Source organism: Bidens hawaiensis, unplaced genomic scaffold (assembly GCF_021521415.1).
Source record: "Bidens hawaiensis isolate Kalapana, Puna unplaced genomic scaffold, B.hawaiensis_p1.1 tig00017148_1, whole genome shotgun sequence".
Taxonomy (NCBI): domain Eukaryota; kingdom Viridiplantae; phylum Streptophyta; class Magnoliopsida; order Asterales; family Asteraceae; genus Bidens; species Bidens hawaiensis.
The window spans coordinates 243,983-264,980 of NW_027492590.1; the positions used below are offsets into that span (position 1 = coordinate 243,983).

The window sequence follows — 20,998 nt, forward strand, 5'->3', positions numbered from 1 at the left end:
ATAAAGATATACCTAGTTGCCACCCGTGGACGTAGGTCAGTTTAGACCGAACCACGTTAAATCCTCGTGTCGTTTATTGCTTCCGTGTCGTGTTCAGTTTCGTGTGTGCGTTTAGTCCTAACACTGAGATGCACGCAAACTGCCGGTTGGTTCCAGAATTCTAAACAAACCGATATCATTTCCGCAGTGGGAAGGTGATCAGGTGGTGGCGATCGCCTTAGTTTCCAGCTGGTAGGGTGGCGGCGTCCGTGGATGTATGCGGCATAGAGGAATATATCGATATTGATAGAGAGGTCGACTTGTAAACAATTTGACCTCGCTTAATTTGCTAGAAAGGAAAGTTGAGAGCATACAACAAGGTTTCCATTTTGAGTTTCAAGATATATATGGAAAAATTGGCCCCTCTACTTTACTTCTTAATTCATTCATCCATTTACAATTAGAACCTTATAGTTTAGTTGTAATTGTAGTTTATTTAAACCTTGTATTTAAAAAAAATTCAACAACTTATTTAGACTTATTGTTATTATAAACATATAGGTAAGTAACATTTATTGCATATCACCCTTGGTTAGTCAACACTGATATTCGATCGGTGTTGTTAGTAATCAACTCATTAATATTTGACATATTAATTCAATTCGATATTTAATATTTTAGGGTTATTGAAAATTGGATTATTACTCTTTATTTTTGTATAGTAAAGCACATTGAACTATAAACTCGTTAGTTAAAACTAACCAAATTATGAATCACCATTCACAACACAACTGTATCATATTAAAGTACAAATGTGCATGATAATTCAGTGTCTTGCTTGATAGGCTAAGGTTTAGACAAATAAGCTAAAATAGAGGAAGGGTATATGTATAGATGACAAGAAGTCTCCGTGCATCTTGGATCTTGAGACATTTTTAGAATGTTTCCTTTGTATTGCCAGAATACCAACCTCAATTTCCTTTTCTTGTTCACATGTTTGCAATCCTCGTTCAACAACTATGCCTATCGGAAGACCGCGTGGTAGCAGGAGACCTTCCGGTGGCTCATCATGTTCATCAACAGCAACAATGCTGGTGTTCATATTTGTGTCGGTTTTGGGTGTTTGGATGTTGGCCTCTAGCTCCATTATTAATTCACCACAACAAAGCTCCAATATTGTTCAGAAGGAAATTTCATACCTTGACGTCAATCATCATCACACAAATATACCACAAAAGATCCCTTCTCATACCGCTACGGTTTTTGAAGACAATCCAGGTGATCTACCAAATGACGCCTTGAAAACCGATAATGATTTAGACCCAAGAAGCACGATACCATTTAAGCCACATGGAGAGAAAATGATAACAGCGAAGAAAGATACCGAAAAAGGTGAAGATCAGCAAAAAGGAAAAAATGATCATCATAAAAGTATCATCTTTAATAGCACAAGTGATGAACATAAGATGCTAAATGAATCAAAGAACAAATGGTCAACTCAGGGTGATCAATCTAATGTTGACATGTTTGCGTACAAATGGGAATTATGCAATGCAACGGCTGGGATGGACAATATTCCGTGTTTGGATAACGTGAACGCGCTTAATAAAATACACGGTAGGCACCATTTTGAGCACCGAGAAAGACATTGCCCGAAAGAAGGTCCAACATGTCTTGTTCCTCTTCCAGATGGTTACAAGACGCCTATTACATGGCCTGGAAGCAGAAGTAAGGTACAAGTGTTATAATTCACTAGTATGTTTTACAAGGAATGAAAGTATGAATATGTATTACGTGCATAAATAGTCACAATTGCTTAATAAATTTAAAGGCGCAAAACACAGATATGGTTCATAATGTACCACACAAGGACTTGGCAAAAGTGAAAGGGCATCAGAATTGGGTGAGAGCAACCGGGGAGTTCCTCACTTTCCCTGGAGGTGGAACTCAGTTTATTCATGGTGCTCTTCATTATATTGATTTTGTGCAACAGGTAATAAACTAACTACTTTACTTACGATCAACAAAACTGCCATCTTGACCGGTTAGTATACTGAACATGGTTTCTTCTTACAAAAATATCATTTGAATTTTTATTTTAAAGAAGAAATTGTTTAAACTAATCAAAAGCTTCCATACGACACATGTTGCAGTGACGCAACTGTTAGTTCAGCCCCCAAATACTCTCAACACACACAACACTATGTATGTATGAATGTGAAGTTGCAAGAAAGAATAAATGGTTACTGTATTAGTGTGTTCTATTAAACAAAGGGGTACATAACAAAGGAAATAATACATAAATTTATAATAAACAAATTAAGAAATAAACACATGCTAACTAAGCCAACTCTTTAGCTGAATCTTAGAACTACTCCAACGTTCCAAGCTCACGTTTGTGTGCAACAAACTCGGTCAATGATGTAGATGTCGTGCTATAATAAAAAAAAGTATTTTAAAAGCTTAAATACCTATAACTAGTATGGGTAACTAAGGTCGCCTCCTCAGGGAATCAAATGAAAGTGCAAATAAAACTCATAAATTATTAATTAGTAAATTCAGCGGACAGTCGATGATTTTAATGAAACACAATTACTTTAAATATTTGTAAACAATTATGAGAAAATGTGATTAACTTCAGGTTTAGGTAATGCAATAACAAACTAATCACATATTCAATTAAATTGATTGCGTAGTAATAACTAGACCTATTAATTTGGTTGTGATGAAAAACGAAACTCTATAGGAATTGTTGTCACAACTGAACGTGATCTACCCAATTACCGGTTTTATATTATGAAAATCAAGTATTAAGCAGTGACTAACGATTATTGGTTCAATGACACAAGAACCTAGTCCTAAACGTTGATGAACACAATCAGATAGTTGATGCATGATTTGATAACCAAAAACACAAATTATTTAAACAATCAATTGGTAAAGTAAAACAAGAGAAAATAACAAAGTTAATCAAGTTCTTAATCATTAAAGCATATAGGATCTGATCAAAGTAAGTTTACCCAAACCCCTAGCCTAAAGTGATCAGAAAGGTTTTTGCCTGACATTAGCATCACGAATGATTTGCTTATCTGATGAAAGGATGAAAGCATTCAATTGTAGATTAACCGGGAGCTTCGGGATGACGCAAAATTGTCCTAGGTTTCTTATCTGGCTGCTAGAATGAACGATGTCTCGAATAGGGTCTAGAAAACAAATTTTATGAAGTTAGGTTTATTTTTTCATTGTAAGTTGGTTCGCATAGCGTGGACTTATTCTGGCTTGGTCATTCGCGAGTTGGGCTTAGTTTTGGGCTGCTTCGCGTAGCACGAAGCAACAAGTCCTCAACCCCTTCGCGTAGCGTGAAGGGCTCCGGTAACAGGGATATTCTTACCTCTTTCTCGATTTTTGCATTGGGAAACGTGCCGACTAGTTCTGCTCTTCTAAGTCATCATTCCAAGCTCATATATACGTAAACACGCTTGAAGTACCAATGTTCACAGTATATTTAAACTAAAAATGAAACAATTAATATAACAATATACACGTCAGTCAAATATTTTGTAAGATCATATATGATCTTTTAAGTTATGCTTGGGTATATATGATATTTCTAATGTTTGTAAGGGTATATATGAACTTAATCCACGCAAAACTAAAAAATTGCATATATACCCTAGCAAATATTGAAAATATCATATATACCCACACAAAACTAAAAATATCATATATATCTGTACAAAAACATATCATATATACCCAATTCATTAAAAAAAAAATTAAAATCGCTATATTACTCTGGTTCGATTAGATGCGATAAAATATTTACAATGTAGACCATTCAATGCTACAAACCTTCGAAGGATTTGCTAATTTGAAGGCTTGACGAAAGATGATTTAGGTGTCATCAAAGATGATAAACGTCGATCAAATTTAAAATAATAACATAGTGTATAAACATATTATGTAATGAAAATGGGTAGAATGGATTTTTCGTTAAAAATGGATGTATATGATAGTTAATATTAAAAAAAACAACGGGAAAAAAATCATTTCTTAAATTGTTATTAACTAATAGGGTATATATATGATACTTTAACAATGTTATAAGGACATATATGATATATTAACTATCTTGTAAGGACATATATGATATCTCGGTATACCTTAACTCCCAAGGGCGTTAAAGCTGAGTTGACAAGGTGAACGAGCGGCATATAACTCCCTTCATAATTTTTGGGGTGTTAAATGCAAAGTGAGTGTAGATCATATACACCCAAGAAAAATTTTAAATATCATATATGTCCTTACAAGATAGTTAAAATATCATATATGTCCTTATAACATTGTTAAAGTATCATATATATACCTTAACTCCCAAGGGCGTTAAAGCTGAGTTGACAAAGTGAACAAGCGGCATATAACTCCCTTAATACTTTTTGGGGTGTTAAATGCAAAGTGAGTGTAGGTCCCGTGACGGGATCAAACAACAAAACAAACTAAATACTAGTTGTTCTTGGATCAACCTCACAACTAGTTGGCGGAAACAACTAGTTGGACCGAGATCTTGGATCTTGTGTGTGTAGGGAGGCCGAAAATAGAGAGAATGAAAGGGAGTTTGATAGAGTTTGTAGTTACTTAGATGAAATGAAAATGAAAAGGTTACTTGGTGTATTCCATACACACACGTTATATATGTGAGTATGTTATACACCATTCAATTAATAAATGCCCAATCGGCTTCAAGTACAAGAGTCCTCGGGCCCAAATCTTACAATCGTAAACGAACATAAACGTAAACTAATGTAATACGAATACGAAAGACTTAAATAACAAAACCGGAACTAACAATCTCCCTCTAGTCTTTTCGTATTTGTCTTATTTCCTTCTCACCATTCGCACTCGGACTCATAGTTGAATACCTCGTCAGGATCTTCTTGGAATGGTTGATTTTCAACAAGTAGTCTGACAAACTTGTTGAAGTTTCCAACGATGGCGTCCGTGTTGTCACGATGGACATCTTCAACTGTGCAAAGGGGCGACTTCACAAGTTTCCTTAGGTCGCTTAGTCCAAGTCTAGCCAGCTCATTCTCATCAAAGTATTTGAGCTCATGACTGCTAGTGCAATGCATGATGACCTCACCGTGTACATTGTCGAATTCCCAAGCAATGAAATCATGAAGAAAGTCGTCCTTAAGGGCATTCCATGGTAAATCGGGGAGCCATGGTTGTCAGGCATCCGGTAAAGTCTTTCTTTTGATGGCTCGTTGCTGAAAGGATTCATCTTCTTTACCATGAATGACTTACCCAGATTGACTGCACACGTTGGGTAGTCATTTCTCCATTCCTTCTTCAAATGGACTGTCTTAAACCATGATTCAAGGCTATCCTTTCCATCATCACGAGCTATTGACTTTCGAAAGCAGTTCAAGTCGAGGATTGTTAGCGAGTGCAAGTCTGGGTAGGAGAGATATGTGAGATCTCCATTTGCACATCGAATAACCCATATTTGGCTATCTTTGTGAAATTTTGCGTACAAAATGGGATCGGAATCATGGTAAGGCTTCGACCTTGAATGTATGCTTCCCATTCTGCTCACATAATAGTACTTGATTCCTCTTCTTGATCTACTTCGAGAAGGAGTGGTAACGGAGCGACAACATGCTTATCAACGGTTGGCTCAACATTCTCCCCAGTTGGTGGTGTGTCAGGGCTGGGAGAATAGTTGATGCCATCATCACTTTCATCATTATTTTCATCCACGGCTTTCTCGAACAGAAGGAATGGTTCCTGAAAAAGAACAAACATTTAGTAAAGAGGCCAGCTCAGCATCCACCGCAGCCTCTGATTCCCTCTTTTTCTTAGTCTCCTTTGACGGCTCAGCATCAGCCGTCTTATCACCGTTACCAATTCCACTACCACTACCATCACAACGAGTACCATCATAGCTATCATACTCATCCTCATCTCTTCATCTCTCTTGACTCATCATCGTCTCCATCCAAGCACTTTTCAAGATATATTTATCGGGTCAATACTTAACAAACAATGCAATGAGGACCTTGTTGTAAACAAAAACCCATTTTGATTAAATATTTGAAAAATAAAATAAAATTTTAAAATAGAATTTTTAAAATAAAATTTAATTAAAGTTTTAAATAAGTTTAAAGTAAAATACCTATAACTAGTATGGGTAACTAAGGTCGCCTTCTCACGGAATCAAAAGAAAGTACAAATCAAACTCATAAATTATTAATTAGTAAATTCAGCGGACAGTCGATGATTTTAATGAAACACGATTACTTTAAATATTTGTAAACAATTATGAGAAAATGTGATTCACTTCGGGTTCAGGTAATGCGATAACAAACTAATCACAGATTCAATTAAATTGATTGCGTAGTAATAACTAGACCTATTAATTTGGTTGTGATGAAAAATGAAACCCTATAGGAATTTTTGTCACAACTGAACGTGATCTTCCCAATTACCGGTTTATATTCAGCGACTAACGATTATTGGTTCAATGACACAAGAACCTAGTCCTAAACGTAGATGACCATAATCGGAAAGTTGATTCGTGATTTGATAACCAAAACCACAAATTGTTTAAACAATCAATTGGTAAAGTAAAACAAGAGAAAATAACAAAGTTAATCAAGTTCTTAATCATTAAAGCATAGAGGATCCGATCAAAGTAAGTTTACCCAAACCCCTAGCCTAAAGTGATCAGAAAGGTTTTTTCCTGACATTAGCATCACGAATGATTTGCTTATCTGATGAAAGGATGGAAGCATTCAATGATTAGACGAACCGGGAGCTTCGGGATGACGCAAAATCATCCTAGGTTTCTTATCTGGCTGCTAGAATGAACGATATTTCGAATAGGGTCTAGAAAACTAATTTTATGATAGGTTTATTTTTTTCATTGTAAACTGGTTCGCATAACGCGAATATATTATGGCTTGGTCATTCGCGAGTTGGGCTCAGTTTTGGGCTGCTTCGCGTAGCACGAAGCAACAAGTCCTCAACCCTTCGCGTAGCGTGAAGGGCTCCGGTAATAGGGATATTCTTACCTCTTTCTCTATTTTTGCATTGGGTAACGTGCCGACAAGTTCTGCTCTTCTAAGTCATCATTCCAAGCTCATATATATGTAAAACACTTGAAGTACCAATGTTCGTAGTATATTTAAACTATAAATGAAACAATTAATATAACAATATACAGAAGTTATACCCGACCATCAGTCAATTATTTTGTAAGAGCATATATGATCTTTTAAGGTATGCTTGGGTATATAAGATATTTCTAATGTTTGTAAGGGTATATATGAACGTAATCCACGCAAAACTAAAAATTTGCATATATACCCTAGCAAATATTGAAAATATCGTATATACCCACACAAACTAAAAATATCATATAAATCTCTACAAAGTAACTAGTATATCATATATACCCAATTTATTAAAAAAATATATAAAAATCGCTATATTACTCTGGTTCGATTTGATGCGATAAAATATTTACAATGTAGACCATTCGATGCTAAAAACCTTCGAAGGGTTTGCTAATTTAAAGGCGTGACGAGAGACGATTTGGTTGTCATCAAAGATGATAAACGTCGATCAAATTTTAAATAATAACATAGTGTATAAACACATTATGTAATGAAAATGGGTATGATGGATTTTTCGTTAAAAAATGGATGTATATGATAGTTAAAATTTATAAAAAAAAACAATGGGAAAATAATCATTTCTTAAATTGTTATTAATTAATAGGGTATATATATGATACTTTAACAATGTTATAAGGGCGTATATGATATTTTAACTATTTTGTAAGGGCATATATGATATTTTAATTTTTTCTTGGGTGTATATGATATCTCGGTATACCTTAACTCCCAAGGGCGTTAAAGCTGAGTTGACAAGGTGAACGAGCGGCATATAACTCCTTTCATAATTTTTGGGGCGTTAAATGCAAGGTAAGTGTAGGTCCCGTGACGGGATCAGACAACAAAACAAACTAAATACTAGTTGTTCTTGGATCAATCGCACAACTAGTTGGCGGAAACAACTAGTTGGACCGATATCACGGATCTAGTGTGTGTGTAGGGGAGGCCGAAAATAGAGAGAATGAAAGGGAGTTTGAGAGAGTTTGTAGTTACTTAGATGAAATGAAAATGCAAAGGTTACTTGGTGTATTCCATACACACACATTATATATGTGAGTATGTTATGCACCATTCTATTAATAAATGCCCGATGGGCTTCAAGTACAAGAGTCCTTGGGCCCAAAACTTACAATCGTAAAAGAACATAAACGTAAACTAATGTAATTCGAATATTAAAGACTTAAATAAACAAAACCGAGCCTTACAATTTCCCTCTAGTCTTTTGGTATTTGTCTTATTTCCTTCTTACCATTCGCACTCGGACTCATAGTTGAATACCTCGTCCGAAACTTTTTTGAATGGCTGCTTTTCAACAAGTAGTCTCACAAACTTGTTGAATTTTCCAACGATGGCGTCCGTGTTGTCACGACGGACATCTTCAACGGTGCAAAGCGGCGACTCCATAAGTTTCCTCAGGTCGCTGAGTCCAAGTCTAGCCAGCTCATTCTCATCTAAGTATCTGAGCTCATGACTGCTAGTGCAATGCATGATGACCTCACCGCGTACGTTTTCGAATTCCGGAGCAATGAAATCATGAAGAAAGTCGTCCTTAAGGGGAATTCCATGGTAAATCGGGAACCATGGTTTTCAGGCATCCGGTAAAGTCTTTCTTTTGATGGCTCGTTGCTGGAAGGATTCATGTTCTTTACCTTGAATGACTTACCCGAATTGACTACAAACGTCGGGTAGTCATTTCTCCATTCCTTCTTCAAATGGACTTTCTTAAACCATGATTCAAGTCTGTCCTTTCCATCATCACAAGGTATTGAATTTCGAAAGCAGTTCAAGTCGAGGATAGTTAGCGGGTGCAAGTCTGGGTAGGAGAGATATGTGAGATCTCCATTTGCACGTCGAATAGCCCATTTTTGGCTATCTTTGTGAAATTTTGCGTACAAAATTGGATCGGAATCATGGTAAGGCTTCGACCTCGAACGTATGCTTCCCATTCTGCTCACATCATAGTACTTGATTCCACTTCTTGATCTATTTCGAGAAGGAGTAGTAATAGGAGCGACAACATGCTTGTCAACGGTTGGCTTTGACATTCTCCCCAGTTGGTGGTGTGTCAGGGTTGGGAGAATAGTTGATGCCATCATCACTTTCATCATTATTTTCATCCACGGCTTTCTCGAACAGAAGGAATGGTTCCTGCAAAAGAAAAAACATTTAGTAAAGAGGCGAGCTCAACCTCCACCGCAGCCTCCGATTCCCTCGTTTTCTCAGCCTCCTTTGACTGCTCAGCATCAGCCGTCTTATCACCGCTACCAATTCCACTACCACTACCATCACAACGAGTATCATCGTAGCTATCATACTCATCCTCATCTCGTCATCTCTCTTCTGACTCATCATCGTCTCCATCCAAGCACTTTTCAAGATTTATTTTATCGGGTCAATACTTAACAAACAATGCAATGAGGACCTTGTTGTAAACAAAAACCCATTTTAACTAAATACTTAAAAATTAAAATAAAATTTTAAAATAGAATTTTTAAAATAAAATTAAATTAAATTAAATTAAAATTTTAAAATAAGTTTAAAGTAAAATAAAGTTTTAAAAAGTTTAAATTAATAGAAAATGAAACCTTTTGGACAAAAATAAAATTTATATAAAATATAAAAGAAGTTTTAAAATAACTACAAAGATGAAAAAAAAAAGTAAAATAACTTAAGAAATAAGAATAAAATAAGATAAACTCAAATAAGTTAGAAGTAAAGATAGAATTTTAAAATAAAGTTAAAAATAAAAGTTGAAAGTAAATGAATAGAATCAAAGAAAATAAAATCAAATGTTAAATGAAAAAAGATAAAATTAAATTAAAAGAAATACAAGTTAAACTAATTTTAGCATGTAAATTAAAATGAAATAAAAACTTAAAAATAAGGTAAAATTTTGAAAAAGTAAGATGAAGAAAGAATTAATATTATATTAGTTATATTAATTAATTTATAAAAATCTATGATACTTGTTTTTGATGAGAAATATCATGACATGGATCATATTGTCTATAGCGTCCTAGATCACACTTCTAATTGGGTATTATTATGCTAAAGACCCAAAGTCGATTGTAGATACGTTGGTCCACTTTATACTTAACAAGCGTGATACGTTACGGTATAGTTGGGCACAATATTTGTGTGGTACCCTGTTAATCCAACATGTTGCATACTCCATCATACCTCGGGCATACTTTGTGTTCATCAGTATCACCCCGAATTGACTCCGACCCCCTAATAATAGATCAAAACCTTTTGAGCTTTTATAGACTTTTTGCAAACTTTTCTTTCAAACAATATGTAAAGGTTGAACCATGGACTTACTAGCCTTGTTGAATTATGCCTTCATATAAAACGTTTAGGACTTACTTGTTTGCCCCACGTTACGTGGTTCTAACATACCCCTTTTTGTTTGATAAATTATCAACATTTTTGTTGTTGATTTTTGAATATTTTTAAGCAATTTGCAGTTTTTCTGCTTTAACAATTTTGATTTTCAATATATGATTCTAAAGCAAGAAATAAGTTATAAGTTTTTATGGAGATCAATCACTAACGGGCTCGTGTATAACTGAATAACAAAATTTTTACCTTCATTAATATGACTTATTTGGAGTCGGCAACCGCTTCATAAGAGTGTAATCACTAACAAAGGCAGATATTTAAGTTTATATCACTATGATAATTACTCATTTTTTAAGCTTATCTACACATCAAGCGATGATCTTCTTAGCTTTTGATCTACTCTTTTCATGTGCTAGGATTACCTAAGACAATTTCTTATCATGTTCCAAAGATCGGATCAATTTCTCAATTTTTTTTTAATTTTTATATTATCCGACTCCCTCTAAGCAGGAGCTCCCTCTAAAAAAGAGGTTATATTTTTAAGGTCTTTTGAAGTTTTATTAATATAAAATATTTTTGGAAAGTCAAGTGACTTACTTTTTTTTGTTTTTTTAACAAAGGTAAAATCTTTTTGGTGAGTTAAAGTTAACTCATTTTCTCTCTCTAAAATTGTGACATATTTGAAAGATATTTACAATTTTATATACAAAAAGACAAAGGAAACCAAGATAAGTTAAAAGAAAAGGGTCTAATTTGGAAATAAAATGAAATGAAAATTAAAATTTTAACCACAATAAAATAAAACCAAAGTTTAAAAATGTTAAAACTTTAAATTAAAAATAAAAGATTAAAATCTAAAATAAAAGAAAATTTTAAGCTAAATTAAAAAGAACTAAAGTAAAATAAACTTTAAGTAAAGTAAAAATAAAAATAAAATAAAATGAAATAAAATTAAAATAATTTAAGAATTAAAATAAAGTAAAAATAAAATGAAAATAAAAATAAAATTAAAACTTAATTTTGTACAAAAGATATCATGCCAAGTGACTCAACGAGAAACAAAAATTGGGCATGATCAAAAGCTTTAGTAAATAGGTCTACACAGTTGTCATCAGAATCAACCCGTTCTATTGTGACAAGCTTTCGGTTCAGATTTGAGAGATGCTAAGCAGGTTGTGGTTTAGTTGTTCCACCAAGTTGACGTCTTCAAACGTCAGGGCTCCATTTGACACTTTACCTTGTTTAGAATATTCCCACCCATATCACCAGCAAAAGAAACGTATCCGTCATCGAACGGTTCAATGTCAAATAGCAAGGATTCATCACCTGTCATGTGTCGGTTACAGCCACTATCCAAGTACCAAATAGTATTTACAGAATGTCTTGGCTGACCCTTCACACATTAGCAGTTTAATTAGATACAGGTTCCCGAGACTTAGCTGTCTCGGGAGGATCAACCACAAGGTTGTCAAATGTCCTTTTCTCATCTTTATTTATGAAGTTATGGGACGTGTCAAAATTGGAGGAGCACTCTCTAGGACTCCATGCACTTGCAGGTTTCCTGTTTTGAAAAGATTTTCGAGACTGTCTTCTCCTTGGTTTCAAAACGAAATCCTCGGATTTTTCTCTGCTTTCTTTTTAATGAATCCTTAGACTTTTCAGTCTTCGAATTCCTTTTTGCTCTCTCCTTTTCGGTTATCCAAAAAGGAGGTTTATCATTCTTTTTATTTCTGGATCTCACATACATTTCACTGGCAGAACCGTCAGGCTGGTCATTTCTTGTTCTTGAGCTTGGTTTAGCTCTTAAACAGAATTTATTAAACCTACTGTTCATTTCTCTTTTCATCTTATGCCAGCTCTTGCAATGTCTTGCAAGGTGAGACGGGTTACCACACACAAAACAAAGTTTTTTTCTATCTTCCCTATAGAAACCGTCAGAATGATAATACATGGGTTATGGCGAATAAGGATTTGGTTGTACGGGAACAAACAAGTTGTCAGATCTATGACCCCGATCATCAAAAACATTTGTATAGAGAGAGTTAACATAATCTTGTGGATAATAACCATAGTAGCTGTTATCAAATTGATTGTAAAATTGAGGTTGATAATATTGATTTGTAGATTGATAAAAATTGTTTCTATGAGGTGGGACATATTTACCAGATGTACTTGCATTTTCCTTTTCAAAACAATTTTCATTAACTTTGGTTTTCTCAACTTTACAACTATTTGAGGAACAACTAGGTAAGTTAGTATTCACAGATACAGTTTCATTCAAAGTTCTATCAATAATAGTTTCATCAAAAATAGTTTCACAATCACTATCGGAAATAGAAACTTCATTTTCATTTTCAATAGAGGTGCCAACATGAACATCCTCATCACATACATCATTGTTCAGAATGTTTTTGGAAATAAAATTATTACATACGGATTTGATAATAAATGAATCAAAAAGCAAATTTTTATCTCCATAATCCATGTTTGTTTCCATACACCCATTTTCTTCTACACAACCTGCTACATAAGATGAATCACTATTAGGATTAACTAAAGAACTAGCTGAAATAACAATCTTGGGAGCTGCAGGAACAAATGTCTTTGATATGGGCACATGACCAATACCATATACCATTTCTTCCTCAGGAGGAGAGTTAAAATCAAAATGAGGAAGACTAGTATAGTTATTGTTAAAAGGCGGTGGTACAGCAGAACTTTCGTAGCCTATTCCAGTCTTTAGTCTTAACTCCATTTGTGACCCAATTAATTTGTTCAGCTTCTTAGTGGCTAACTCAAAGTTTTCTATGGCAATTTTCTTTTGGGTTAACTGAATTTCTAATTTAACAATTTTTGCGTTTAGCTCAACAACTTGATTTTCATGACGTTTTGCTAAATTTCTAGCAATTGAAACTTGTTCCCTAAGATCGGCCATATCATTACCATGAGTGTTAATTCTGATAGTGTAAATATTTGAAGCCTTTTTAAGATCATCATTTTGAAATCTAATGCTATCAATTTGTTCAAGAATTTTAGCATTATGGTTTCTATAGTGAATAATTTTATCAATACATTATTGAGAGCAAAGTTTGTGTACCTTGGGAATGAGTGAGGAAGGTGTAGGTATTTCATCAGGGGTGCTTGAAGAAGTGCCAGCCTGATCAGTGAATGCCATCCCAACAAAGTTCAGGGGATTCTTTAATTCTTCAAATTGATCACCTTCCCAGTCAGGTACAGCTGACTCGACATTCCTAGCAATCATCGCCTTAGAGATCGATTCGAAGTTCCCATTTGTTGAATTTCCTTGATTGATCATTGGGATCCTTTGCTTTGAGGAGTAGTTTGGGATGATTCTTTTACCAGACTTCTTTGCACCCTCGTTGTCAGACATATCGGTGATCTTGATATCTCCCACAGCCATTGGAGGATTCGTGCATTCACGAGCAAAGTGACCTGGCTCCCCACAGTTGTAGCACCGAAGCTTGTCTTTCTCAAAACCTAGATTCTTCCCATCTTTGAAACTATCATTCCCATACTTCTTCATAAAGTGTGTGGCCCGATGAACAGCCATGGCCATCTGGTATTTGATATCCATTTTCTTGAGATCATACTTGTTGATCTCGAGAAGATATCCTTGTTCAAATGATGGAGGAAGCAACTTTCCTTGTAACAACTCCTCATGACTTGACAAGAAGGCATGAATCAAAGCCACATTTGAGTCATCAGTAGGTAGGGGCTTTGAAGCAGTGTAAGATGGAGTGCTTGAAGTAGGCTTGATTCCATGAGCTTTAAGTGCTTGAGCCACAACTTTATCGACAGCAGATTGAAATGAGCTTGAGTTTGCACTTGATGAAGCTTGAGACACACCAGACGTCTTGAAGGTTGAACTTGGATTTTGAGTAGTGGAGTTTGAATGACTTAAGAATGCTGAACTCATATTTGTTCCAGTTTCCATACCTGCCTTTGAGAGAGAACTTATGTGATTGTTCATCCTTAGCTTCTCATCTATCACGAATGACTTGATTACTTAGGCTAAGTCCGACAAACTCACGAGATGAAGGTTGGAAGTTCTCCTGATGGTGATAATGCTGCTGCTCCATGAGTAAGGAAGAGAGTTTAGAATCTTGTCATTAATCTCAATTTTATCGAATTCAATTCTTGCACTGTTGATTTTTGTAATAAACTTTTCAAATCTTGATATGAGACTATCAATTGATTCTCCTTGAATGTAGTTAAACATGTTAAACTCTACCTTCAACATCCCTTTACGGCTGTTTCTCATTTCCAGGTTCCCTTCAAACTTGTTCACTCTGGCATCCCATAGACCCTTAGCAGTGGTGTAGTCTCTTAGTGTCAATACAATTTCTCGTGAAAGGGATACAGTTAGGATACCAATGGCCTTTTGATCTTCAGCAAGCATTCTTCGATCATCATCATTGTAGTTAGTTACTGTTTTGGGAACCTCACCATCAGTACCAGTTGTCATAGGACGGTGTGGACCTTGTTCAATAGGTCTAATAAGATTGTAATCAATGATCTTGAGATAGTTGTAAAATCTCCACTTAAACTTATCAAAATCACAGTCCCATTTCATTAACTTCGGAGGCTTTGAGGTGGTTCCGGCCTCGTTCTCAAACATCACATATTGAACAACTTCAACACTAGCAACGGTGGAAATTGGGTTTGCCATTTCTTAAAATCAGCTCAAAAACTAAGTGTAAAGTAGTCTAATGAAAATTGTATTCTAATCAATTTGGATTAGATTACAATTTACTTAGAAAATTTTGACCTCTCAAAAATCTGCTAAAAAACTAAGTGTAAAGTAAACTAATGAAAATGGTATTCTAATAAATTTTGATTAGATTACAATTTACTTAGAATTTTTTTTTAACACAAGGTGAGTGTAATTAAGTTTGGAAATTTATGCGAGTTTGAATGTATGCGAATGATGATGATGATTAGTGTGAAAGGAATGTATGCGAGTTAAGTTTAGAGGCTAAGGAAAGTGTATGCGAGTATGAATTGTGTGCGAGTCTAGGGAAGATGATTGTATGCGAGTTTGGGCTAAGGCAGGTGTATGCGAGTTGGAGATTGTATGCGAGTTATGATGATTTGCCTAAGGAAATGTATGCGAGTTGGAGAGTGTATGCGAGTTATGATGATTTGGCTAAGGAAATGTATGCGAGTTGGAATGTAAGCGAGTTAGGAATGTAATATTCGAGATTTGAGTTTAAAAATGGAATGTCACCAACTATATTTCTTATCACCTTTTACAATACATACCCAAATGCATGAATATCACACTTTTCAAGCATCCATTCACATGGAACAACTCAAACACCATATTTTGAGAATTCAAACACCAAAACTAACAGCTTTAACACATCTTGAACAACTCCTTAAACATGAACAACTAAAATATCTTAAGAACTTCAAGAACACAAGAACCCGAAAAACAATTATTTTTTCGAAAAATCCGTCTTTTCACACACAAGACCAAAATCCAGGGTTGTGACCCAAGATCTACAACTAGTCGAGCCCGAAATCTCTGATACCAATTGTAGGTCCCGTGACCGGATCAAACAATAAAACAAACTAAATACTAGTTTTTCTTGGATCAACCTCACAACTAGTTGGTGGAAACAACTAGTTGGACCGAGATCTCGGATCTTGTGTGTGTATAGAGGAGGCCGAAAATAGAGAAAAGGAAAGGGAGTTTGAGAGAGTTTGTAGTTACTTAGATGAAATGAAAATTCAAAGGTTACTTGGTGTATTCCATACACACACATTATATATGTGAGTATGTTATACACCATTCTATTAATAAATGCCCAATGGGCTTCAAGTACAAGAGGCCTCGGGCCCAAAACTTACAATCGTAAACGAAAATAAACGTAAACTAATGTAATACAAATACGAAAGACTTAAATAAACAAAACGGGCCTAACAGTGAGTTAAAATGTTAATGGACCTCAAAATCCTCTTCACACACAACCACAGTAATTTAAAAATCAATTTAACATTAAATAAAGGAAGGTAAACGGGAGGTGGAGTGAAATAGGGTCAATTAGGTGATACCCCATGACCTAATGTTTGCAATGATAAATGTGAAATTAATCTTATTAATTACTAAATGCCCACATAATATTATGCTCCATGCAAATTTACTATTGACCCATTACATAACTTGTAAACGAACCCGTGCCCTAATAGTGTGCCGACGTGTGACCACCCGTAAATGAACCGATTAATCCAACAACAATGGATTCAATCTTGGTTGTTGGTGTGGCCCCTGGCCCAACAACATAGATCCATTAAGCCAGTTTTGGAATGATGGTGAAGAATAGAAATTTATAGACCCAAGACTGAAATTTTCTACGCTAAGAAACCTGTGTGAAGCCCTTGTTGATTCGAAATAGAAAACCAAGACAATTTTGTCAACCTTAAAAAAACATGGTTGTAACATTGCCTAACCCATTGATCAATATTGGTGATTTTTCTTTCATTTTAATTGACAGAGTTCTTTAGAACTCAAATCTTTTTTACTTCTTATGAGGTGTAGATGGTACCTCAAATCGCATGGGGAAAGCATACTCGGGTAATACTCGATGTAGGTTGTGGAGTAGCAAGTTTTGGAGGCTATTTGTTCGATAAAGATGTACTTACAATGTCATTTGCACCAAAAGATGAACATGAAGCTCAAATTCAGTTTGCTCTAGAGAGAGGAATTCCTGCAATTTCCGCAGTTATGGGCACACAACGCCTTCCATTTCCAAGCAACGTATTTGATCTTATTCATTGTGCTCGTTGTAGAGTACCATGGAACATAGAAGGTCAAATATAATCTTTCAAATCTACATGTTACATGTTGATAAGCAACTATAATAAACTTTATTGCTACTCTCATTTTGAAGGTGGGAAGCTTCTATTGGAGCTCAATCGAGTGCTCCGTCCAGGAGGTTATTTTGTTTGGTCAGCTACACCAGTTTATAGGAAAGGAAGAGAGGATGTCAAAATATGGAAAGGTATCCTGAATGAACTTTTTAAATCGTATTTGATCACTTATGTTAGTTTCAGTATATAACTAACATATGATCTATAACTTAGAGATGTTTGTGTTAACCATGGCAATGTGTTGGGAGCTTATCACTATCAAGAGAGATAGGATGAATCTAATTGGTGTTGCGGTATACCGAAAACCATATTCAAATAAATGTTACAGCGAAAGGAAAAAACAAGAACCACCAATGTGTAAACCAGATGATGACCCTAATGTCGCTTGGTAAGAGAAATAATGTAACTGAGAAATCTTATGGACCAACAAAATCAATATAATATCTATTGCTTATAGAAAATGCAGGGGTGTGAACGTCTGAATCAACACGAAAACACGACATAAACCTTACATGCTATTCGATCACGGGTAGAGACGTTTAACCCATTTATTTAAAATGTGTTTTATAGGATAACTAAAATTATTTGGGTATCTTTTATGTCAAAAACTAAAATTTCAGAATTAAATTGGCATAGTTTAAACATAATTGTTTCAAACAATACAATAATATGAAAATTTATATTTTTTAAGTATCAATATGTACAAAATTTTAAATAAATATATTTAGTTAAATGGTTCGTTTTAATGTTAACACTCGAATACACATGTCGTGTTTGGCTTCATGTTCGTGTAAAAATTTCTGTTTCGTTTCGGCTGGAACCCGGCCGGTTTAGTTTTCGTGCAAAAATGTTTCCATAATCTTTATAACAATGTGAAATGGTTAGGGAATGTTTTGGCAGGTATGTACCTTTACAGACGTGTATGCATAAGGTTCCAAGTAAGGAGACCGAGAGAGGTTCACAATGGCCAGCAGAATGGCCTGCCTGAGTTCAAAAGCCACCATTCTGGTTAAACAAAACCCCTTTAGGGATTTATGGGAAACCTACACCAAGCGATATTGAAGCAGATTATGAATATTGGAAAAGGATAGTACGGGAAACCTACATTAGTGGCATAGCAGTTAACTGGTCCAATGTAAGAAATGTGATGGACATGAGAGCAGTCTATGGGGGGGTAAGTGTTAAATCACATTTTTAATTCTTCACCAATTTAGTGATTCAAGTTTTTACTAGAAACTAAAAAAAATCAGCATTAATAGGTTTGTTGCAGCCTTGAAGGATTTGAATCTATGGGTTATGAATGTTGTGAACATAGATTCCCCTGATACACTTCCATTGATATACGAAAGGGGTCTTTTTAGGATCTATCATGACTGGTGTGAATCTTTTAGCACATATCCTCGAACGTATAATCTTCTTCATGCAGATCACTTGTTTTCCAAGTTTAAAAATAGGTGATTCTAGTAAAGAAACTTTTCATTCACAAATACACAAAGTTGACATTAAATATACAGTGACAAAAAATTTTGTATATGTTTGATATGAAACACATAGATGCAAGACCATAGTTGTGATCACAGAGGTAGATAGAATTGTGAGGCCGGGAGGGAAGCTGATTATAAGAGATAAATCATGCATGGTAGAGGAAATCAAGAGCTTGTTGAAGTCTCTGCACTGGGAGATTCTATTAACTTCTTCGAAAAATGAAGAACAAATACTCAGTGCCCAAAATTCAACCTGGCGACCAAACACATACACTATTCCTTCCTGATGTTGATCAATTATAGGCTAGATATAGGATTTAGAATCTGAAAATTGAGTTTCCACAGGTTTGATTACTCGAAATGTGATAGAATTTGGTATGAAAGAAAAAGATTGTACATATTGGTACCTTGCATGCCTTAACCATGTAAGTTTTGTAAACCTAAAGGGTATAGATAACTCTCTGAATCGTGTAAAGATCATTTTTAGATATAAATGTTTTGATGGTACTCTTGAAAGATTAGTTTTATAATTCAGAAAGTAACAATAACAAATATATGATTTTCTATTACGAAAATATGTCCCAGATATAACCAAATATATACTTTCTTTTAAAACCCGTTCTAAGGTGTCGGGAATGAGAATAGTCTTGTACATGTGTGTACTCGAGTTCCTAACTTATAAGAATGTTTATTTTCATTTCATTTTGGCCCAAGTGAAATGTGAAATCCAAAAAAAACTAAAATGGCCTTGATTGCTTCTCTCTCCAACAAGTTCAGCACTAAGAATTTTCTTCCAATGATGCTTGTTCAAACCTACAATGAAAATGTAAAGAATACCAAAACAAAAGTGCTTTGTCTTGTGGGTGATTTATGCAGAAGTTTTGGAATTTAAACACGTTAGTTAACAAAGACAGCTTTTTAAGTAGTTTCTAGATGTTATCCTAGTATTGTTATTCCTTTGCAACCTTTTTACTTCTCTATTGATATTCAAAATTCCATATTCTTACTACATTGATGTACGTTTATGGTTTTTTTCTCAAAGAAATGAAGACATGAGTTGCTTGTTTTTTTCTATACAATCAGGTCGTCCTCAAGAATCCTTAAAAAGTTCGGGGCTGGGGCAAGTTATAAAAAATGGTCCGGTTACTCAATAATTCATAACTCATAATTCATGTAATAACTACAAACAAAATAATATTATAGAAAAATGATCTAACTAAAATACTTAACAAATTATGAACCTCTCCTAGCATTATTGGAAACAAAGGTTTCGTTCAACTTTTTGTAATCCATAGTCTCTAGAATATCATTTTCAATAACAATAATAATTTAAATGTTCTAATGTTGTGATAAAATTATGATTTAAATGGGCTAAAAGGTCAGCATGGTTACAAAAGACAAATCGCATATAACTAAATAAGTAATCAACAAACAAAAGACGTTTAAGATATGAATTTAATAGCTTCATTTGTATGAATATAGATTTTCTTTAAGTGGTATGAGAGCTAAATTTGTTATTATGTGGCCGCTTTAAACTTTTTACAACTTTATTTTTAGAAAGTTTGGATTTCTAATAATTTATATATCTACATTTTTGGGGGGTCGGTGATGCATTGAGGTAGTACATCATGTAGTGAAAATTGTACTATGTAACCACTGGACCAAAATGTCCACTAACATCACAAGAGACAAAATAAATTGTATTATTTCTCTGTCTAATGCTCTCCTTTCCATCCCACGGTGTTACTTTCAGCCAAACCGTCACAGGCCGCTGGCAACCATTGATACCCTGTCAACGGCTGTTGCCGTATGTGGCGGTGGCGGCGATGTTGGTGGTCTGGTAGGGTGTAAGGCCCCGGTCCCGGTGCCCTACGTTAGCGTTGGATTTACTCACAAACACAGTTCTAAATATCATAGTGAATTAATACTTTTGCGGAATATTATAAAAGTCAACCATTCATTACAAACATCCATAACTTGTCTTTAAAAACATAACATAAATTATAGCATTCAAAACAGCATGACAAGTTTTCAGATGCCAACTTCTTCAATCCTGCCATGTGTCCCGCTCAAACCAGCTGTCTCATTCTGTTAACCTGCGTGCATACTAAAAGTCAGCTA

The 20,998-nt window shown here is 34.8% G+C and overlaps 1 pseudogene; it reads left to right on the plus strand.

Annotated features, from left to right (window-relative positions):
- Window positions 1-1,024: 1,024 nt before the first annotated feature.
- LOC143553120 (putative methyltransferase PMT27) lies at window positions 1,025-19,172 on the plus strand (annotated as a pseudogene).
- Window positions 19,173-20,998: the final 1,826 nt, after the last annotated feature.